An 18,721-nucleotide genomic window follows, 5' to 3' on the forward strand; every position below is an offset into this window, starting at 1 on the left:
TTGTAAAAGTTCCCAACTGTTAGGCAAGTTAGAGAGCCATCAAAGGGGTTTGAGCCGAAACATTCTTTTCATATGCAGGAGACTAATTGGAGCTCTAAGTTAACGTTTTCCAGGGAAAGGTGGTGGTGTGTGGGAAGCACAGTACAATAAGGCAGGCAGACTCTGGTTTTTTGGGGTAGATGTTCAGGAAAACCCAGGGGGAACCCCTGAAGCCTGACTCGCCTTGCCCATCAGGCCTCTCTGCATGACCTTGTCATGGGTGGGATCTCCTGTGCTGGCTCCTGGCACTGAAATAACTAGTGGCAAGTGGGCTAACAGTTCAGTGAGAAAGCTGAAGGCTCAATGAATATTGTCATGTTTTTATTTTTTTTTCTCAGTTTCAATTAAAATAATTTGTAAATGGTTCCACTGCCTGAGAAGGTAGCAATTTGAAATACTTATTATATTAGCCATTCATGCAAAGAAATTCATTTGAAAGTTTACTTTTTAGAATGAGATAACACCACGACTACTATCAAAAGAGCATATAACATTTGTATGACAGTGAAGTCGTTCAGTCATGTCCAACTCTTTGCTATCCCATGGACTGTGGCCTACAAGGCTCTTCCACTCATGGGATTATCCAGGCAAGAACACTGGAGAGGGTTGCCATTACCTTCTCCAGGATATCTTCCTGACCCAGGAACTGAACCCAGGTCTCCTTCATTGTAAGCAGACGCCCTACCATCTGAGCTAGCAAGGAAGTCCATTTGTATAGACCTTGACAATTTTCCAAAATCATTTAATATATTATTTGATATAGACTCCTATATGACTACATTAAAAAAATTTTTTTGGGGTATGAGACGTCATGTAAATGCATATGTATGAAAGTAATTTTCAGAACAAAATAAAATAGTGGTAATATTTAAGCCTAATTTTATATGATTCTTCACAATTTCTCAAGAACATTCAAAATCTTGTATCCTAGAGTATAGAACACAAGGAATGGTATACACATAAGATTATTAAACTCAGAAAAATAAATTTTTATTTTTTTTACTTTAAAAATTCTGTTATAGTATGTTCTGTGTGCTGTACTAACTTGCTTCAGTTGTGTCTGACTCTTTGCCACGCTGTGGACTACAGCCTACCAGGCTCCTCTGCCCATGGATTCTCCAGGCAAGAATACTGGAGCGGATTGCCATTTCCTCCTCCAGATGATTTTCCTGACTTACACTGAATCTGCCTTCTTGCATCTCCTGCACTGGCAGGTGATTCTTTACCACCTGGGTAGCCCGAGAGGTCCTATCACTTCAGTTCAGTCACTCAGTCACGTCCGACTCTTTGTGACCCCACGGACTGAAGCATGCCAGGTCTCCCTGTCCATCACCAACTCCTGGAGTTCACTCGGACTCATGTCCAATGAGTCAGTGATACCATCCAGCCATCTCATCCTCTGTCGTCCCCTTCTCCTCCTGCCCCAAATCCCTCCCAGCATCAGAGTCTTTTCCAATGTGTCACTGTTCGCATCAGGTGGCCATAGTATTGGAGTTTCAGCCTCATCATCAGTCCTTCCAAAGAACACCCAGAACTGATCTCCTTTAGAATGGACTGATTGGATCTCCTTGCAGTCCAGGGGACTCTCAAGAGTCATCTCCAACACCACAGTTCAAAAGCATCTATTCTTCGGTGCACAGCTTTCTTCACAGTCCAACTGTCACATCCATACATGACTACTGGAAAAACCATAGCCTTGACTAGACAGACCTTTGTTGGCAAAGTAATGTCTCTGCTTTTGAATATGCTATCTAGGTTGCTCATAAGTTTCCTTCCAAGGAATAAATGTCTTTAATTTCATGGCTGCAATTGCCATCTGCAGTGATTTTGGAGTACCCCAAAAATAAAGTCTGCTACTGTTTCCACTGTTTCCCCATCTATTTCCCATGAAGGGATGGGACCAGATGCCATGATCTTCGTTTTCTGAATGTTGAGCTTTAAGCCAACTTTTTCACTGTCCTCTTTCACTTTCATCAAGAGGCTTTTTAGTTCCTCTTCACTTTCTGCCATATGGGTAATATCCTCTGCATATCTGAGGTTATTGACATTTCTCCTGGCAATCTTGATTCCAGCTTGTGTTTCTTCCAGTCCAGGGTTTCTCACGATGCACCCTGCATATAAGTTAAATAAGCAGGGTGACAATATACAGACTTGACACACTCGTTTTCCTATTTGCAACCAGTCTGTTGTTCCATGTCCAGTTCTAACTGTTGCTTCCTGACCTGCGTATAGGTTTCTCAAGAGGCAGGTCAGGTGGTCTCCCTTTCAGAGAGGCAGGTCATCTCTTTCCGAATTTTCCACAGTTTCATGTGATCCACACAGTCAAAGGCTAGCTTTTGCCAAAAGCAGAGAAAGGACTCAGAATTTCCTTCCTTTCAGTCCTTCATGACCCTCAGTCAGAATCCCCAGATTTGAGGGACTCCTGCCGCATGTGTCTTTCTGTTGCCTCCTCACCTCCTTTTGCCCTCTGTCTCTCCATCAGATTTCCTAGACTACCCTAGCTGGATCTGTCGTATGCACATGACCTCTAGGAAAGGATTCTGAGGTTCCCTTTTGTCCAGGTCTTTCTTCTATATTCAAAAGCCTGAAGGATCAAAAACTCTCCTCTGCACTTCAAAACCCTTTCTTTTTGCATATGCAATTAAAAACAACTAGTTTGTTAAAAAAACCTGCCTAAGGAAAAGCTTGAAGTTAACCCATTCCGTGTCCCTGAAATACACAGCCCACTTTGCCTCAGACTTCTACTACTGCTGCTAAATCACTTTAGTCGTGTGCGACTTCGACTCTGCACAACCCCATAGATGGCAGCCCACCAGGCTCCCCTGTCCCTGGGATTCTCCAGGCAAGAACCCTGGAGTGGGTTGCCATTTCCTTCTCCAATGCATGAAAGTGAAAGTGAAGTTGCTACGTCATATCTGATTCTTAGCGACCCCATGGACTGCAGCCTGCCCGGCTTCTCCTTCCATGGGATTTTCCAGACAAGACTACTGGACTGGGTTCCCATTGCCTTCTCAGCTTTGGGCAAATTAGAACTTAAAAAAAAAAAAAAAAAAGGAAAGTGGGGTCAAACAGACATTTTAAATATCAAGTGGAAAACTATGAGATCTCTGTCTGTCTGTCTGTGTTTATGTATATCTCAGTGTGTGTCTTTTTTTTTTATAATATTGCTGAATATGTAAGTGAGTTCTAATTTAATTGACCTAAAGAAAAGTAAGTGTTTACAAATCAGACAATTTAAATATAAGAGGAATTAACCTAAATGAATTTCAGATTCATATGAACTAAAAAATATTCAATATTAAACATCTAGCATTAATGTTTGTTGGCAATCTAATATAGACAGGTCTAAGAGCCATTAACATTAAGCATAATATTTTCATTGTCCCTAAGTTTACTATAAATTAAATATTTGCAAGTTTGTCAGAAGGGAAAGTACCTCAAGTGAAGAAACTTGAGATATGAGCTTTTAGATAAACTCTCTTAAGAATAATTATACTTAAAAAAATTCTGTCTAAAGCAGTCTGTCTAGATTTTGGTAACCTGAATTTCTAGGGTTGTGCTAAACTAAGAGACAGAAGTTTATTGAATCGCTAGGTCATTTTCCAAATAAAATAAGACTCTGAAATAGTCATAACTTAACACTAACTTCCTCTTACTCGAAACTAAAGAGATCTTGGACTCTGAATGAATAATGTTTGGTGCCACCCTGAGATGTTCTCTATAAGAAAGCAAATTTTTAAAGAAATTATCACTGGTTTTTATGTTCACCAATCTATAGAATGCTAATATAAAAGTCAGTTCTTGGTTGCTTAAGGAAAGTAGGATGTGTGTTTTCAGTAAAGAAGGTTTGAGGAAAGAAATTATATCTATGAAGGGAAAAGGAAGTAGGCCTGACTTACAGGTGGCTGTTTCAGGATAGGAGAACAAATGGGTGCAGAAAGTGATAAGGAGGTTTTATGGAAAGTGGACCCCAAGGGAAGAGTTTTGTGCATAAATACAAGTGTTCTTGAAATATTGAACTGCCTTTGATAATGGATTTTAAGTTTCTTGACCTCTGAAGTGATCTGTTCTATGTTTATCTTTGAAATCTTCTTTGTGACTTTTGCTAAGTGAATATATTGTTTCACAGTAATATATATGATTCTATCTGATTGAGTGTTATAAACCCTTTTGATATTTATCGACAAAACGTCTTAAATAACTTGACTTCTAGCTAACTTTGGGATGCTTTAGAGGGCCCCTGAGACATCCAAAAGAGCGATTAAACTACCTGAGTTCATTTGACATTTTAAATTACATGGAAAGTATTGTTGGAGGAGTGATGGAATCTTCACAGTTTATATTGTATATTGATGTTACTTATATAGTTATCCTGGAAATTATGTGAAATTCATGAAAATCTGATATGCCCTGGTAGTGTCTTCATTTATAATACTAGTTATGTTAAAGTATTACAAGTCACAGCAATGACCAGGCTACTTTGTCAATTGCACTTTAATTAGATTGTAAACATGCCGTCTATGGTTTCAGTCTCATGCCTTTAGAAAAATACTGCTAGTTTTTAAGGTGTATGGAAAAGACTTTTCTAAGATTAACTGATAAACAACTTTTGTTTGTTATCTGGTAAACTGGTAACAGACTGGAATTTAGTCTCTTCTCTATGTTGAGAGCAAGTTTCCTTAGAATGAAGCTTTCAATAACAGATTATGAATTTCTTTACCTTTAAGTGATTTATATTTGTTTTTAAAATCTTCTGTGACTTTGGTAAAGTAAATAAGCATTATTTAAAATTATGGTACATGTAAAAGCTCATTCTGCTTCCAGAATAACTAACCCCTCACTGTTAGACTTTTGCTATCCTAATGTCCTTAAAACATGGACATTTGTCTAATGGGCATAGTCTAATCCTAAATCAGGGAAATAAAAATGGGTGAACAATAGCTGTAAATCAAAGAGTCAGGGCTATGGGAAATCCAAGATGGCTCCTTGGCTTTACCCGGCTCCCTGACAAACCTCATCTTCATTTGATGGGTTAAAGCCTTCCCTGGCTCCAGGGTTAATGCCCTCATATGAAAAAAATCATGTTTCACTGAATATTAAGTTTTACTAATTGTGAAATTAAGTTTCTAGTTTTGTTTACTAAGAATCCTGAGATAGTACTTTGTTATGTTATATTGCTCAAAAATTTAATTAAATTATTAAAAAGGACACTCTAAGTTTGTTTCTCAAGCTTATCTCAGTAACCAACCTTCAGATAAACTCAGATGCTCCATGATGTACAATCAGGAGATTAACACCAAGCTATAGTCATTTATCAAATGAAGTCAGATGACCTGGGGTATACTGGGCTCTACCTAGTGAAAGGTCTTGACTTACAATTCTTACTTATGATCTTACTAATAACTTCTAGCTATAGCTCTATTATTCTCTATGTCACTTGCTTCAGAAGATTCTTACCTTACCAAGTATGTGACTGAGCCTGTGATAAAATGCTAATATGCAGTTCCATATGAGATCAATGATTGTGCTAACGTATCTCTAGATATGGAAAGGGGCAACAAGAGGGAATATTTCCCTGGACCAAGAGACTAGTAAGACAGATATGATACAGAAACGTTTGCTCTCGCAGGGCCTGGTCCTTAGCAGCACACTGAGGGTCCTGTCAATGGAATCTTCCGTAGACGTGGGAATGAGTTTTCCCAGCCCCGTGGAACACAATGGCCATAAAATGCCCCCCTAACAGTCAAATAGTGGCTTTGAAGGGACCCGGCTGACTGGAAGTTGGCACTTGCCAGCTGTCCCTACAAATATTACATCATGACCACTGCAAGCTGTTAACCCTCAACACTCCCTGAAAGGAGTTCAGGGTGGAATTCAGATATAAGGCACCCTGCCGGGAGCCAGCATGAGGAATCCTGCCCGTGGCAAAGGTCATGAGGAAGGAAGCCAGAGATATGCAAAGGCGTGATGTGGCTTCAGGGGTTCCCCCTGGCTTTTCCTGAACATCTACCGTCCAAAAGCAGAGTCTGCCTGCCTTACTGCACTGTGCTTTCCACTCTTCTGCCTCTAATAGGAATTAAGTTAGGGCTCCAGTTAACAGTCTCCTGCGTATAAAAAGAATGTCTTGGCTTAAACCCCTCTGATAGCTTTCTAACTTACCTGACCGGCCTGCCCGGACTTTTACAACCTGTGAATTGTTTACAGCCTCCCAACCGCGAGAGGCACAAAGCTTAAAGCATATTAAAGATACAGAGCCTTTTCTAAAGAGCTAAAAATTATATTGGTGACAGGTTTCACTGTTGAGTCAATGACTGCTGCCAGGCCTCCATATTCTTTATCTTTTAGGCACCTGAAGGATATTAATCAATGTACTTGGGATATAGAAAAAGGAATATAGTAGTTTTGATGTTAGCAACACTAGACTTTTGAGTTAATTACTTTTCTCTTTGTTATAAACCACTGTATTCCTTTTCATTGTTATAAATTTTTGTGTCCTTGCTATGTAAGAATATAACTTTATTTAGTGCTTTCTGACAGTGGCATCAGACTTTGGTAAGAACAACACAAATAAGTCTTCTGGTTGACAAACCCTTATCAGAAAAGGGCCCTAAAATGTTAATTGGCCTTCCGGCCAGAAGATGATGTAAATCACCTAAGATTATGTATACAACTAAGTATGCAGAGAGAAAAAGCCTGGTCTCCATAAGAGTCAGGGCTGCTGACACTGCATAATTTTGTATTATCCATTGATCTCTATGTAAAATCAAAAGTATATAAGGCCTTTCTGGACAACAGAGGATGGCCAGTCACTGGAAAGACTGGTTTCCCCTGTGTCTTCTTTTCTTACTCTATTTTCAGGCTGAATTCCCATCTGGGGCATGGAGGCTCGCCATGTCTACTTACTTGCTCTGGCTTCTAAGACCCGTGAGAGAGGGAGCCGAAGATGTGGCACCCTTCTCTGTTCAAATGGGCACCGGTGGCCTAACATAGATGGTACAAATCTCTTGTCTTGAGACTTTATTAGTTCTCCATGTAAACCGGTTATTCAGCCTCTTTTCTCCACTAAATTTTCCTACTATATATTTCTTCCTAATCTCTCCTTATATTTCTAAATTAATAAGTTTTTCCTTGCCACACCATCCCTGTTTCGAATTACTCTGGATCCACAAGGGCTGGACCCCAGCAGCACCCTGTGCTCTGGGAAAAACCCGGAACTGGCCTCAGACAGTCAGATGTTTTCAGGTAGATTTTGTGAGCCCAAACCCTTGCCTCTTCTCGTACACAGAGAAACACTGATGCCATGAACCAAGGTCTGGTCCTGCTTCTCCTGGTAGCCCACCAGCAGCTCTTCTTTTCATCTTTGGGCCACATACCTTTAACTTTCTTGTTAAGCTTGTTTCTTCTAGAATACAGAAAGTCTCCAAGTACGACAAGAATTTCCCTGACCAAAACCTAGACAATGCTGAAACAAGTCACTTTTTCATCTCTCTCCTAAATGCACTCTGACAGAGATCAGGCAAAGGGGACCCAGAGCTCCATGACGCCCCTGTACAGCTTAAGAAGTCAGAGCAGTCCAAGCCCCTTTTCCTTTGAGACTGGGTTCTCAAGTGTCTGAGAAGGGAAATAGGTAGATAGTTAGACATGAGCAGCGTATCAAAAGGAGCCAAAGAATTGGCCCTGAAAATAAAGAGAGTGAGGAATGTGGTGATCCAAGGACGAAAGAGCAGATAAAACCAAGGAGGGTCTTGGTATGCAGGAACAGAAAAAACAGACCCTTATGGACCTTCCCTCCCCCATGTTGTAACTATTAATGGATTCCAGGTCCTCCTGAGCAGTATAACCTGTCTCCCCCACTACCCCGTAGGAGGGGAGAAGGCATTTGCCTTACTCTCTCCTCCCACCCAGTATACATGTCTCATCCAATCAGCACATGACCCTCAAGACCTCCATCCCACTCCTTGTGCCCTGGGGATAAAAGCAGACTAAGGACCCCCGTTCAGTGTCGGTTCTCCCTTGAGCTGGCCTGCTGTTCCAGCAGCATCTCCCACTCTAATAAACTTTAGTTCCCTCTCATTCTGTCTATTGTCTGGAAATCCTTTTCCAACCTGTTCCTGGACCAGGGAAGTATTTCACTGAAGAAAAGTTATCAAGATGAAGAAAGAAAGGAAAGGTTTAAAAAGGAACAGACTAAGAATAGATTTCAATGTTATTATAAAGTTTCTGCTGATTTGTGACAGTTAAATCCATGTTAATATAGATTTAAAAGTGACTCTTACAGAGAAGGCTGCTCATACTGCAGACTTTCAGGTGATAATTTATTGGTGTCAATAAATGAGCTACTTTTGTATGTGCTATTGAAGGGTGATTCTACTCAACAAATTGAGTTTTGATAAGACAAGCCTCTTTAGAAAAAAAAAAAAAAAAGCACTGTAAACCTATTTGACAACAGGCAACTGTGAGAGTTAAACCAATAATTGAGAAACTAATGGCAATTTTTAATGTAAATACCACCTCTGTAACAATGGTAATTGCAATATTACCAAAATCGAGTTTTTCATGCTCAATAATGTCCCAAAGTTGAAACTCATCTTGCTCATGTTTAGTGGTATGACTTCACGCTAGTCTCATATGTCAACTGCAGACTGGTACTTACCAAGAGCATTGGCAACAACTCTACAACAAAGGCCTTTGCCATCTGCCTCTGTGGAGGCTGAAGCCCATGCTGCTATAGCTGTTGACCTGCAACAACCCTTGAGGGTGTTCAAGGTGGAGTGAGGTACTCTGTGCTCCAGGGAATCCAGTGGGACAGGTATTTAGATAGTTGGATGATTTTATGATCTCAATCCTTGCATCTCCTCATATCTAGAGAAGGATTAAGCACTAAATCCCTTCAGGGTGACCTCAGATCCTCATGACTAACAAAAAACCTTTCATAGAATGAGTGCTTCATGGTATTAACTCCCTTCACCAAAACCTTATATATTAACTTTAACCCACTGCCGCTTTGCAGCAGTCTCTCAGAGCTATATGAGATGCTGCCTCCTGGCTGCAGTCCTAATTTTGCCCCAAATAGAACTTAACAAAACTCTCAAGTTGTACATCTTTTTTAGTGGACTCACCATTTATTTTGTCATGTTAAAACCAGGTCCTCTTAAAACTGAGCTCCCCTGCTGAGTTTATGGTTAACATCTCTATACAAAATGGGATCTCTTTTCTTATCCATCACTTGTTCCCCACAAGGTTGAAGATTATCAAAGAAAAGTGCAATTGAAATGCAGAGGACACCTTGGGGCCCTTTCAAATACAAAACCATTGTCCCCCAGTTTCTTATTTGTAGAAAGAAAATTTTCATCCTCCTAGAGCTTCCCTATGTCCCAAAGGGCATATTCACACAGTAACTGATTAAGGCTTGAAAAAGTTGGTGTTAGGACTAAACTGGAGCCAGGACAGGTTCTAAGGGGCAGGCCCACAGGCAGTGTAGCTAGACCAATCAGAAAAATCCCTGTAGCCACCCCCTCCCCACCCGCGCCAGACTCGAGCCAATCCAGATAGGGATGTGAGGTTTAAAAGTCCCACGCATGCGTACGGTTTAACCAATCAGCTATGCTGTTACAGAAACAAAGAACCATCTGTATAAAAGTATATGTGATTCAGAACTCAGGGCCCTTGTCGGATTCCACTATGCTGGATGATAACTGGGCCCTGGCTCGAGCTAGTAATAAACCCCTTTATGCTTTTGCATTGCTGTGGACGTCTCATTCTCTCAGTTTTGGGGACACGGACTCTGGGCATAACATTTGGGGGCTCATCCGGGATCCCTTTAACTGGGAAGAATAACACTCTCTTGGTAGAAGGGGTTTCCTCACTTGGAGGAAAGCTATCTGCACACCAGTGTTAAGTTTGGTTAGCCAGTGTAAGACCGAGGCCCAGCTTATGCGCTGGAAGGCAGCTGGCTCTGGTGAGAAGAGAGCTCTTGTCAGGCTTAATCAGGGGCGATTTAGTCGTCTTAGCCAGCGTAAGGCCAAGGCCTGCATCGTGCTGGGAAGACTGCTGGCTCTGTGAACGCCTTGTTGGTGAGATAACCTAGAGGGATAGGAGGGTTCAGGGGCCCAGGAAGACCTAGCACTGTGTTCTCGGCCGAGGTTTGTCTCCTCTGTTCGTCGCATCTTTGTGTGTGCCGGCATTGTCACTGATCTCTGAGTGTTCGTCTTGTCTCCTGTGTTCTATCCTGTAATCATGGGGCAAGAGACTTCCACTCTGACCATTTTTCTGATTTTAAGTCTAGAGCACAGAATCTATCGGTGCTGGTGAAGAAGAACAAATTAATAACATTTTGCAGCACAGAATGGCCAACCTTCCATGTAGGCTGGCCCTCAGAAGGCACCTTTGACTTGGGAACTGTACATCAAGTCCGAGATATCACCTTCCGACTGTGGATCGGACACCCTGACCAAGCTCCCCCCCACCCCCCTCCTTGGGTAAAACCTTTTCGGCCTCAATGGGGATTTTCTACCCTTCAGGTGTTGGTGACACATGTAAGAAAGAACCCAAAGAATCTCAAGGAGACTGAACCAACGGCGCCGCTATATACCCCATCTTGCAGGGGGAATTGTTAGGGGAAGCACACTGATTGAAACCGCCCCACCCTGGCCAGGCACCATAGTAACCATTTGCATGAGTTGTTTTATGACAGGAGATCCTGATAAAGAATACGGAACTAATAAGCCTCCACCAACCGGAAGAGTTCGGGAAAGCTTTAAAGGAGACACCGCCTGTACATTGTGAGCCACGTGGCAGAGAAGTTCTCCTGGGTTTCCTTACCCTGCTGCTCTCCACCCTGGTGCCCTTTCCCAATAAAATCTCTTGCTTTGTCAGCACATATGTCTCCTAGGACAATTCATTTCCGAGTGTTAGGCAAGAGCCCAGTTTCGGGCCCTAGAAAGGGTCCCTCTTCCTGCAACAAATGGTGACTCTGGTGGGATTCTTCTTCACCGAGACTGACATCCTGACCACTCGGGGTACTCAGGGGCCAGCTTGCCTGCCAATGGACCAGACCCAGCGGCCGCAACTGGGACCCTTTTGTCCCTGGTCTCCTGACGCAGACAACTGGCCAGAGTGCCCTGACCGGTAAGAAACAAGAAAATTTACTGGTTCATGACCTAGTCCAGTAACAGCACATTGAGTGGCCTGTTTACCTGAAAATGGACACTCTCAGCACCATGGGATAAAATGGTCATGAAGTGCCCCCCTCATAATCATGGTCAAGTTTATGAGCAAAAAGGGGCTCTGCCAACTGAAGACTGATGCTCGCCATCTGCATCTACAAAGATTAAATCATGGCCGCTGCAACTGCTGACTTTCAACACCCCTGAAAGGAGTTCAGGGTGAAAATCAGGAATGAGGCACTCTGTGCTCTGGGAAAAACTGGCAGAACAGGACTTCAGATAGTTAGATCTTTTCAGGAAAAGATTTTATGAGTCCCAATTCTTGCATCTTCTCATATCTAGAAAAACACTGTCATTAACGGTAAAATCTGCTTTGGCTTTTAAAAAATAGTTTACAATTAAAAGTCAAAATAAAGTAGCTATATTTCAGATATCCTGGAAAATAACTAGGTGATGCTATGGGTGTACTTTCAGATTAGACCTTGTGTTGCTAAACACTTGAGTTTTCTGAGTCGTGTCAGGCTTGGATGTCACCATTTTCAAAACAATGTCTGCTGGAAGCTAGTAACCTTACTTTTTATAAAACTAGGCAACTGGCTACATAGCTACAAGTCTCCCTGAAGTGCCAGGTCCAGACTGGGTTTCAGACCTATTCTAAAAAGAAATGAGATTAAGATTTTAATCATACAAGACTCAGATCTAAAACTTGGAACTCAGAAATACTTCCAATTCAATATCTATACTCAAAGCTGGGGCAGTCCTATGCCCCATTTTGACAGAAAGTTATCACAGTCATAGTTGCCTAGTTCCCTAAAATTAAACCTGAGCGGGACTCTGTGGGGCTCTGGATACAGATCTGCTCTGTGTTCTCCATTTCTTATCTGTAGGATATAGACTTTGTTCAGCCTCCTTGGCCTTCCCTGAATTCCAAAGCATAGATTCAAACAATTGTTAATCAGGGAAGGGAGGGGATACAAAAACAGAAACTATCAAAGGTTGGTACAGCCTCCAGACAGAGTCCTGATTCCTACTCAAAGAAATATGCATAACAATGTCTTTGAGCCCCCACCCAGGTAAAAGACTTCAGACTAAACACAAGATTCTTGGGGCACTGCTCTGTTGCCTCACCGCCAACCAATCAGAAGGGGTCACAAACCCTGTAACCCTCACCCCAAATGTTGCCTTCTGTTTCCAGGGACCAGAGATGACCATCCTGTTAGGTCTCTTGTTTGGCCCTTGTCCATTTCATCTCTGAGAGGGACCAACTAAATTCCTGCAACTACAAGAGTAAAACCTGTTTCAGATGTGAAAAACCCCAACTTAGATCAGGTAGAGAGACTTCTGCTCTGCTAGGCAGGCCTACACCCATGCACAGAAGGAAGAAATTACAGAAGAAAGAGACCTCCGCCCCAATTCCCAAAAAGTATCTTGAGTATGAAGTCTCTTAGGGCGCCTATGTTAAAGAAAAAAAAACGTTGTTTTTATGTAAATCACTCAGGGATAATCAGGGAGTCCCTGGCCAAGATAAAAAAAGGGCTAAATCAAAAAAGAAAAAAAATGTCTCAAAATTAATTTGAGTTCTGGTTCCAACAGTCCCTGTGGTTAACAACGCTAATTTCTACCCTGGTGGGCCCTCTAATAGTGCTACTATTAATAATTACTTTTGGTCCATGCATAATAACCAAGCTTGTTGCCTTTATAAAAGACCACGTCAATACCGTCCAACTGATGGTACTGAGGCAACAGTATCAGGCCCTGCCCCAAAATAAAGAGGAAGATTCCTCTATGTAGCTGAAGACAAGGGGTAATGTTAGGACCAAACTGAAGCCAGAACAGGCTCTAAGGGGCAGGCCCGCAGGCAGTGTAGCTAGACCAATCAGAAAAATTCCTGTAGCCACCCCGTCCCCGCCCGTGCCAGACCCGAGCCAATCCAGATAGGGATGCGAGGTTTAAAAGTCCCGTGCGTGTGTACAGTTTAACCAATCAGCTATGCTGTTACAGAAACAAAGAACAGCCTATATAAAAGTATATGTGATTCGGAACTTGGGGCCCTTGTCAGATTCCACTGAGCTGGATGAAACCTGGGCCCTGGCTCGAGCTAGTAATAAACCCCTTTATGCTTTTGCATTGCTGTGGACGTCTTATTCTCTCAGTTTTGGGGACTCAGACTCTGGGCATAACATTGGCTTAAAATTCAACATTCAGAAAACTAAGATCATGGCATCCGGTCCCATCATTTCATGGCAAATAGATGGGGAATCAATGGAAATGGTGAGAGATTATTTCTTGAGGCTCCAAACTCACTGCAGATGGTGACTGCAGCCATGAAATTAAAAGATGTTTTCTCCTGGGAAGTAAAGCTGTGACCAACCTAGACTGCATATTAAAAAGCAGAGACATTACTTTGCCAACAAAGGTCCATCTAGTAAAAGCAATGATTTTTAGAGTAGTCATATATGAATGTGAGGTTTGGATTATGAAGAAAGCTGAGTAGTGAAGAATTGATGCTTTTGAACTGCGGTGTTGGAGAAACCCTTGAGAGTCCCTTGGACTCCAAGGAGATCCACCCAGTCCATCCTAAAGGAAACCAGTCCTGAATACTCATTGAAGGACTGATGTTGAAGCAAAATCTCTAATACTTTGGCCATGTGATGTGAAGAACTGACTCCTTGGAAAAGACCCTGATGCTGGGAAAGACTGAAGGCGGGAGGAGAGGGGGGCAACAGAGGATGAACTGATTATGTGGTATCACTGACTCAATGGACATGTATTTGAGGAGGCTCCGGTAGTTGGTGAGGAACCGGTAAACCTGGTGTGCTGCAGTCCATGGGGCCACAAAGAGTCAGACATGACTGAGTGACTGAACTGAACTGAACCAGACTGCAGCACACCAGGCTTCCCTGTCCATCAGCAACTGCCAGAGCTTGCTCAAATTCATGACCCCTGAGTTGTGACACCATCCAAATACCTCATCTTCTGTCTGCAGTGGTCCATTTATGCAGCAATGTGTTTCAGTTGTAGCTGCTACTTTACTAAAGGATTCTCAGTTGAATTTGTAGAAGTGGATGAACCACAAAAACATAAAAACAGAGGGAAGATTCTCAGTTATACGTGGATTTTTCAACTGCCCAAGAGGACTGGCACCCCAACACATTACTCAAGAGTCAGTTGTGCATTTCTTATATAAATATGTCATATGTGGGTTGAAAATGGATTATATATTAAAAAAACAAACAAGCAAAGAGAGAACACATCACGTACTTAAAATGCTCTGCTGCTACTGCTACTAAGTCACTTCAGTCATGTCAAACTCTGTGCGACCCCATAGACGGCGGCCCACCAGGGTCCCCCATCCCTGGGTTTCTCCAGGCAAGAACACTGGAGTGGGCTGCCTTTCCTTCTCCAATGCATGAAAGTGAAAAGTGAAAGTGAAGTCGCTCAGTCGTGTCCGACCCTCAGCGACCCCATGGACTGAAGCCTTCCAGGCTCCTCCGTCTGCGGGATTTTCCAGGCAAGAGTACTGGTGTGGGGTGCCATTGCCTCTAGGTCTCATCAAATAATGGAGCATCTTCTAGCCTAACTTAAGCTTAGAATATCCACTAATCCCCACCCCTAACTTTTGCCCCATCAGCTGTTAATTCAGACATTTAAGAAATTTGCATTTAGGTTGAAAATTTGTAATTGATTATAGAATAAATAATAAAGGATAGTTATATATATATATATATATATATATATATATATATATATGGAATAATTTGAAATACTGCTACCAGAATCACTCACGATTCATTTTAAGATAAAGACAAAAACCCACAAGTTTTTATCAGCAAACACAGGCTAGATTGGATGAATGGTTGGGCTCTTTGCAAGGAAGCCATTTACAATGTGGTAGTTTTAACTGTAATTTTCTTGATGACATTCTTACAATCCAAGGAAGTAAAGGGATACATTTTTAAATTATCAGGTCTTGTTCTGCTACCTTAAAGCTCACTGATGTTTGCTTTTGCTTCTGTTTGTGTGTTTATTGGAATATGTGTGTATGTGTGTGTGTGTTTCCAACATCAGGCACAGATAATACATTCTGAAAAGCTCCTCTTCCTAAAGCACCAAGCAGGGATCACTATCGATTGCATTTTTATTAAATATATCAGTTCAGTCCCTCAGTCGTGTCCGACTTTTTGCGACCCAATGAATCGCAGCACGCCAGGCCTCTCTGTCCATCACCAACTCCCAGAGTTCACTCAGACTCACGTCCATCGAGTCTGTGATGCCATCCAGCCATCTCATCGTCTGTCGTCCCCTTCTCCTCCTGCCCCCAATCCCTCCCAGCATCAGAGTCTTTTCCAATGAGTCAACTCTTTGCATGAGGTGGCCAAAGTACTGGAGTTTCAGCTTTAGCATCATTCCCTCCAAGGAAATCCCAGGGCTCATCTTCTTCAGAATGGACTGGTTGGATCTCCTTGCAGTCCAAGGGACTCTCAAGAGTCTTCTCTAACACCACAGTTCAAAAGCATCAATTCTTTGGTGCTCAGCCTTCTTCACAGTCCAACTCTCACATCCATACATGACCACAGGAAAAATCATAGCCTTGACCAGAAGGACTTTTGTTGGCAAAGTAATGTCTCTGCTTTTGAATATGCTATCTAGGTTGGTCATAACTTTTCTTCCAAGGAGTAAGTGTCTTTTAATTTCATGGCAATATATATATATCTATATATATATATATCTATATATATATATCTATATATATATCTATATATATATATATATATATTACAGTCCAAGGGACCCTCAAGGGTCTTCTTCAATATCACAGTTCAAAAGTATCAATTCTTTGGTGCTCAACTTTCTTTATAGTCCAACTCTCAATACATACATGACTACTGGAAAAACCAAAGTTTTGACTAGATGGACTTTTGTTAGTATGTTTGTATACACACACACACAGACACACACACACACACACACACACACACACACAGGTTTTTCTCTTTACTTGTGGCAAATCTCCTTTATTCAATGTAAGTAAGGGAGTGAAATGCCTTAAGGGGCAAATTGCATTCTTGTGAGTTTCCAAAATCCCTCAAGATACACACAGGAACTTTTAATAAAATATTTATTTTATCCTTTGATCACAAGGTGAACTCCAGGGACTCTATTCCCATTTGAACTGAGGTAATTATATAAATGAAAACTTTAACTAGATCTGTTTTCTGATATGATTGTTCTTTGTTCATCTTGCTTTTGCAGTGACAGCATGGATTCTGTGCTCTTTGTTCTTTTATTTAAAAAATTTTAAATTTCAGATCTACTACCTGTTAACTTCTGCCACTGACTTAACTCATGCATCACTGCAAACCAACAGATTTACCTCTTTTGTGTGCTTGTTTTTGTTTGGGGGGGAATATAGAAAAATAGGCCACAAGAATGGGTGGTGATGAGGCTCATAAATGAGCTAAGTTATTGTCCTTTTTTTTTTCTTCCACTCACTGGTAAGTAAAATTCATGCGATACTTGGTATATATGCATTCTGTGAATAAGTTGAAATACAAAGAAGAAGACGAAGAAGAAAATCACATTCATATTTTAATGTGATAAAGACTTCAAGGTATAGGGGAAGGAGGGATGTGTAATTTGGCTCTCATCTCCTTCTATATCCGCCACTTAAGTCTCTTTCTCTACATTAACCTCAAAGTTGTCATGCAACTTCTTTGGGAGTAATAAAAATGAATGTTTGGATTCAATTTGGAATATTGTCTAAAGAATGAATTTCAATATAAATCATAACTATGTAATCTTATGAAGACTGTTCACCTGTCTCCAGAGATATTCTAGATCTATAAAAGTATTATAATAGAAGAACAATATTGTGAGATTATGAAAATAATAGGAAATAAGGAAATATTGGGCTTTACATACTGAATACAGGGCTAGCATCTCCCATGTGAAAGGATGATAAATCCAAGAAAACCTAATCCTTTATTCTGTAGAAGTAAAGTTACTGTGTGTGTGTGTGTGTGTGTGTGTGTGTGTTAGTTGTTCAGTGGTATATGACTCTTTGCCACCCAGTGGACTGTAGTCCTTCCAGGCTCTTCTGTATATGGAATTTCCCAGGCTAGAATAGTGGATTGGGTTGCCATTTCCTTCTCCAGGGGATCTTTCCAACCCAGAGACTGAACCCAGGCAGAATGCAGGCAGATTGTTTTAGCATCTGAGCCAAGTTTACACTAGTAACCTTGACTTATTTACAAAGTTTTCATTTTAAATAAATGTGAAAAAATAGTTCCATTTTGTGGGCAATATTTAGAAATAATAAATGTGCATTGGAAAAGACATGACATATTTTAAGAAACTTGCTGTAATATCATGAAAAAAATATTGCAAAGAAGTAGCCATATGCTCTATAGGTTGGTTTTATTCTATTGGACTTTCCAAGTGCTCAGAAGATGTGTATCGGTTAAGTGGAAAAGACATGGCATATTTTAAGAAACCTGTGGCAATATCATGAAAAAAATATTGCAGAGAAGTAGCTGTATGTTTTATAGGTTGGCTTTATTTTATAAACTTGCTTTACTTAGAAAAGTATAAAGATTGTTTCCTGAGTCTCTTGAGTATGGTGTTTCTATTGGATATCAAATGCCATAAATCTTCCTTTGTATTAGAAATGCATTGTTAATACAAACCATCCAAAGTAGGTCGGTAACAGTCCTGCTTCTTATGTCATTTATCCTATAAGACTTTCCACACTGCCATACGGATGTAGGAGTATATTGTTGCATGGCTTGTCATTTTGGAAAATCGGAACCACCTAAACATGCCAACTATTTCAATAAATTTTTTTAAAAATGGAAGTTTTCCCAAAGAAGGCCAATTATAAGTTCTATTTATCACATTTCAGCTCAGAGTACCCTCTCTCTCAATTTCTAGTGGACATTATTCTCAAAAGCCAATACTTCTGGCTATTTTCTAAGAATGAACCCAGAATTTTTGATATTGGGACCTTGTCTTTTGTCAAATCAAAGTTAAAAAAAATGTGGACTACACACTAAACATGAAACCATAAGTGGGAAAACAAGTTTAAAGGCTATGATACAGTTTATGCTCAGATATTTATAGATATGACATTAGCCACAGTTATATCTGAGGTAAGTTGTTTTTTTGTTGTTGTTGATGTGTAGTTGATTTACCATATTGTGTTAGTTTCTGGTGTATGGCAACGTGATTCTCTCTCTCTCTCCCCGTATATATATATACACACATATATATGTATGTATATAATGGGTATAAATTCTTTGCATATAATGTATATTGACTTGTTTCAGATTCTTTTCCAATGTAACTTACTATAAAATAATGAGTGTAGTTCCCTGTGTAATTCAGTAGGTCCTGGTTTTATCTATCTCATTTATAGCGTGTGCATATGTTACTCTCAAATTTCTCTTTATATCTCCCCATCCCCCTTCCCTTTGGAGACCATAAGTATGTTTCCTAAGTGTGTAAGTCCATTTCTATTT

The sequence above is a fragment of the Capricornis sumatraensis genome, chromosome 16 (genome assembly GCF_032405125.1).
Source record: "Capricornis sumatraensis isolate serow.1 chromosome 16, serow.2, whole genome shotgun sequence".
In the NCBI taxonomy this organism is placed as follows: Eukaryota; Metazoa; Chordata; class Mammalia; order Artiodactyla; family Bovidae; genus Capricornis; species Capricornis sumatraensis.